We start from the raw sequence: 6,000 nt of genomic DNA on the forward strand, positions 1-6,000 counted from the left end.
AGCCTTGGCTGGCAAAGCTACCAGTTGTCAAAATGGCATCAGAGCTCTTGAGAAGAATAAAATTTTACCTGAATTAATGATTGAAAATGACAGAGACTCACTGGCCGCCTGAACAGTCACTCCCCAGGGTCTTCCATGGTCACTGAGGACATCATCAATCTTCTGTTGTTAGGTTTAGGCCTGCCAGGCTTCAGAGGATCTTGTGGATTAGGAGTTTGTAGGAAGACCAACCTCCTTTGCCCTAGGCAACTCAAGGCAGTAGATTCCCCGGTGTCCTGTTGTTCATGGTCTGGAGGGGTCTGTGCAGAAGTTGAGGTGAAAAGCAGGTTTGCTCAGTGGCTAGCACTGCCACTTAAGAAACAAGGGTGAAGGTCCTTCTGTGCCCATCCATCTTTGTGTCCTTTGGAGGAAATAGAGGTGCTTCCAGGAGTTGGCATGTCTCTTTATTATGAAAAGCAGTTTTTTTCAAGACAGGGTTTCTCTGTGTAGCTTTGTAGACCTCAAACTCACAGAGATCCGCCTGCCTCTGCCTCCCTAGTGCTGGGATTAAAGGTGTGTGTCACTATTGCCTGACATGAAAATGTGTTTAATAAAACATTTTAAATGCCATATTCTGTAGATCTCTGAACATTTGAGGACTGTTTGTCTATTGGGTATATCTGAGCAGACAAACTTTGTCTTTAGTTGCTTGAACAGGAGAAAGAGGGCTGTGAGTTGGGGTGTGGACCGTGAGCAGGGACTGAGGGAGCACAGAGGCCAGCATTACCCTTGACAGGCCATGAGGACCTCTGCCCAAATGCTCTGCCCAGAGACGGAAAAGGACCCTCTCTGGGACCAGTAATTTTATTATAGAATATATATTTTATCAAATACATGTTGCCAGTTATTTAAATTTTCTAGAAGCTTGGAGTTGAACCCTTGACAAAGACATAAGTACTTAGGTGTAAATCTCTAAGTTAGCTTTTGTTAATCTGAATAGATCTTTATAACCTTAAATTTTTATCACCATTTCAAAGTACATACCAATTTAAAATATTTGAGACTTAGAAGATTTTAGAAGGAGATATAGTAAACAGAACACATTAGGACTGTTTAAAAGAGTTCATTGTGGTTGTTTAAAACATTTTTTTAACATTAGGTACATGTACACATACGTGCAGTTGAATTTAAGTTACATACACACAGAAAATTAGAGCTAGCTCACATTCACACCTATAGAGTTAAGCGCGTGCGCACACACACACACACACACACACACACACACACAGAGATATATTAAGCAGGAGTTGAGTAGAATAATTAGAAAGGGAGAATCAGTGTGTGTTGAGCGAGATGAAGTTGGTTTCTCCACTTCTGACTTGCACACTATAGCAAACATTTAAAGAAGAGAGAGAGAGAACAGACAGACAGACATAAGCAGGTCTTTGGAGCAAAGAAAAGAAGTGGAGAATCAAAGCAGCCAGTGAACAAGAAAGCAGATTTGTTTCCAGTGGAAGGGAGCAGATCTGCTGCAGATAGAGCAGGTGGATAGGGTCCCTGTGTGAGGTGGGTGTCCTAGAGGGCCATTTAAAGGGTGCACATATCCCAGGGCTTGGTGACAGAGGCTGGCTAGGCTGTGTGGTAAGGAACCATGTGGGGTAGGAGCATGCAGGCCTGCAGCTCTCCCTGGAATCTCTCAGGCCCCTTCTGTGAGCGTCCTCCTCAGCCCCTGCCCCAGCTGCTACCCGGAGGCTGAGTGGCAAGGGGGCCATGGATTGGCAGGGGCGCCAATCATACATATGAGCAGAATTTTTAGAGGGAGTAGATGTTCCCAGGCAGAGGGAAGAGCCATGGTGGGAGGAGATGGGAGGCAGCTTGGGGTGGATAGAGGTAGGGGGAGGGAGAGAGAGAGAGACAGAAAGAGCTTGGAGTGGTAGGCTACACATTTCCAACTATTGGATTATTGGATTACTGGCAAAAGTTGCAAAGGTTCTGTGAACTATCAGGGCATGGAAGGAGTATTGGGGTAAGCATATTTTCTGTGAGTGAGGTAGAGATAAGGTTCAGAGATTGCACTCCAGTGTCCCAGAAATACAGCATGGACCAAGGCACAAGCTGGCCTAACTAACATGACTACAAGTTTGACTATCATAGATTACTATCTATTAAACTGTATTTATTAACTATATATTACATTTTTAAATGAGCTGTATAAATATAACACCTTAAATAAGAGTAGAAATATACACATAACAAAATTAACCTTAAGTTTGTATCAATAAACCAAAATCCATACCAATGTAAAGTATTCATTTCTATATCATATCTTTTTTTCTTTAGAAAGAGATTGACTGTGATCATCAACCATTCATAACAAAACCTGTTTAAATGAAAACAAACATTTATAAACAATATTTGGGAATTTGGGCATAGATCTCTAGACTACTTTCTGCTGATTGGGGGGGGGCTCTGTCAATCCCATAGGGATCCTGAGAAAACCCAGAACCATGGCCAAATCTTGGCTGTAGTAGTTCTTGAGGCTGTATTGTCTCAGTTGTTTTAGATGTTGGATCACCTGGGCCATGGCTTCAAGGGGTTTTGCTTGATCAAATCATATCAGTCTGGAAGGAATCTATAGGTTCCCATCCTCTGTGGAAATAAAATGAGAACCTCTTTTCCAAAGTAGCATGTCGACATCTTAGACTTAAATTTTGAAGTCAAGATACCTTTAAAATATATGTTGGTTTAGCTTAGCAGCTGCACAATCAAATGTCTGTCAGTAGTTAGCTCATTACTAGTCAAAAATTTTAAAGAAAACACAATATACATAATCCAGACTCTGTATTTTTATCTTTACATGATTTTTTTAAGAACCTCAGTTTATTAGCCTTAAATTACTGTTTTTATCTATGTCTCTGAAGCTCATGTACATTTTTTAAACAGATTGTGGCCTGTTTAGAGGTCATTTTTTGTCTTAATCTGTCCTACTGTGCATTTGTAATCCTTTTCTGACCAGGAGAGTTTAAAGCACTAGGGGGCCCTGGATTTTGGCTCCACTACGTTTAGACTTACAACATGGTGGAGGTATGTTCATCGCCAGCTCTGGGATCACTGGGTAGGAGCTGTACTTACCGCCCCAACTCTGGAGAGCAGCATGCAGCACGATGCCCATAAACCTTTTTTGTCTGAGTAAAAGCTAAATTTGCCATGTGGCGTGCTTCGTGGCCTGGAAATGCTTCTGTGTAACATGGCGGGAATCTACTGTCATGTGCTCAAGCCTTATCTGAAGCCACCAGCACGAACCATGAAACTGTCTCTTAAAGGAGCCTTGCATCTGTTTGCCCTCGGGAAATAGAGTCTATCTCCTGACTGTACAAGTCTAGCATATCTGATCAGGCCACTTGCCTGTGTGGGGAGTGCTGAGGCATGGGGCATGCTCTCAGATAATTTCTTCCTGACCCTGAGTGGGCCAACGTACAAGCACCCAGACCCAAAGGGGGTGATGGGTCACACAGGCTGGGCTGCCCTACCCAATATAATCCAACCATTGTGGTACCAGTTCTCTTTGGGCCTCCCTGGCTACTGCACCTGGTTCCTCTCTCTCCTCCTTCCCCTCTCTCTTTCCTCACAAGGCTCCCACTCTGGACTCTCCCAGATGTCCCCCGCCTCTGGCTATGATCTCCCTTTTATCTGCAATAAACTTTCTCCTTCACACCTAGGAACAATCATGTCCTTCCTTTTTATATCTTTTTCTCACTCAGGGGGGGCAGGTTTTGTTATTCATGCTAAGCCACTTTCATCATCCTGGACCTTATGCTAATGAGGGGCTCCTGGAGAGTAGGGACCAGCCTGATGATTACAGGCCAATGATCTAATTACCAGGCTTACTTAATGAAACCTTATACAAGTCCTGAACAACAGGTACAGACACCTTCAAGTTTGATCAAGAATCCTTGGAAGTGATGCATCTTGAGAAAGCACAGACCCATCAGACCTTGTCTATGGACCTCTTCCTTCGAGCCCTGTGCTTTATAATAAACCAATAGCAGGAGATGGCAAGACGACTCAGTGGTTAAGAGCACTTCCAGCTGTTGCAGAGGACCTGAGTTCAGTTCCCAGCACCCGTATCAGGTGGTGCACTAGTGTAACTCCAGTTTAAGGGGATCTGATGGTCTCCTCTAATGATCTGGTACCCTCTCCTGGCCTCCTCCAGCACTGCACTCAACTTAACTTAAACATAACCAGCACTAAATAACTTAAACCAGCAGTAAATGTCTTGAATTCTGTGAGCCATTCTAATGTAGGAAGATAAGGCCTATGGGGCCGAGAGACGAACCAACCTAGAGTCTGCCTGGTGCTGTCGTAGGTCATAGGTCTTGATCGTTCCTAGTCAATGTGGGGCAACTATGTGATGCTGCCGGAGGCCTAGCAACAGGCGCTGTCAGAGGTCCTGATTGTGCCTAGCCAATGAGGGGTGACCACATGATGTCAGCAGATCAGAATGCCTGGATGCTGGGAGGGTATATAAAGTTCTCCCCATTGCTAAGTAAATGAGTCTGTTGTTTTTCCTTTCACTCCCAGTGTCTTTGCCATTGATGCTGAACCTTCTCACCCCCCTCTCCCGAGGAAGCCATTAGGACCCAGCAACATTCTAGCTTTTTGTTTGTTTGTTTGTTTGAACTTGAGAGTGTGTAGTGGGCACCCTCTGTTTGTAGACAATTGCCTTGAAGACTAGGGAGACTTACACTTAGCATGTGAAGCTGTAAAGTCTTGTGTGACTGAGGCTTAACTTGTGGGTTCTACACTAGCTATAAGCAAATGGTGTCTGAATTGAATTGTGTCTTAAGGCACTATTGGGCATCCAGGAGTAGACTGGTTCCTGGTCAAACCCTGTGGTCAGTACCACCCACTCATGCTGTGTTCTAAAGCCAGGGCTAGCAGAGTCCCACATTGTAATGGCCAGGTCTCTGTGATGGCGAGGCTGTTCGGGATCAGCCACTACCTGTGAGAATACCATGACTGACTTCCTGGATGCCATCTGTCTGCACACCAGGGACATTCTAGCTGAACTAGGAACAGGACACCCTGTGTCTCAGACTCAGAGCCCTCTTGTGGTGCCACACTGCTCCTTGTAGTTTATTTCTGTATCCATTTGTGACAAGGCCCCTCTGTGAGTCCTGCCTGACCCCAAAGGAGGCTGCCACTTTCCATTCGAATCTCGGGGAGTTCTAGAAGTATCTAGGAAGTTCTTTAGCTGCAGTAGATGTTTCCCTGAGGCTGTGTGAACTCATTTCCTTTTCCTCAAAAACAAAACAAAACAGGGCTGGAGAGGTGGCTCAATGGATACAGTACTTGCCCAGCATGTACCAAGTCCTGGGCTCCATCCCCAGCACTGAATAAACTAGGTGTGGTGGCACACACCTATGATCCCAGCACTTTAGGAACCTCAGTTCAGGGAGAACTAGGATGTACAGTGAGTTTGAGGGCAGCCTGAGCTACGTGAGACCTGTCTTCAATCAAATAAATAATAAATAACAAAAATGTTACTTTTATCAGGGTTTACAATGCATGCTCCTGTTTAAGCAAACCAAAACAAACAAGTAACCTTGAAATTATGGTTTCTTTCTACCTGGCCTGCCTTCTAGAATGGAATCATCTGATGTCTGCTAACTGATGGGCTTTGTTGAGTTAATTTGCATCTGTTTTGCATATGTGTATTCTAATGAGGTATAGCTGTTTCTGGTAAGTGTGTGTTGGGGGATTATGCTGGGTTCAAATCCAGGGGCTTATCATGTGGGCAAATGCTCTACCATGGAACTGTAGGCCAGCTTCTTGTTGACATTTCTTTTCTTTGGGTTCCTGGTTCATTGGTCTGTCCTATCAATGGACAGCTTCATCTTTAAACTTAACCTTATTTTCTGTGTCTGAGTGTTTTGCCTGCATGTGTGTGTACCACATACCTGGTGCCCTCCGATCAGAAGAGGGTGTTGGATCCCTTGGAACTGGAGTTACAAATAGTTG

The sequence above is a fragment of the Cricetulus griseus genome, chromosome 3 (genome assembly GCF_003668045.3).
Source record: "Cricetulus griseus strain 17A/GY chromosome 3, alternate assembly CriGri-PICRH-1.0, whole genome shotgun sequence".
Lineage (NCBI taxonomy): Eukaryota > Metazoa > Chordata > Mammalia > Rodentia > Cricetidae > Cricetulus > Cricetulus griseus.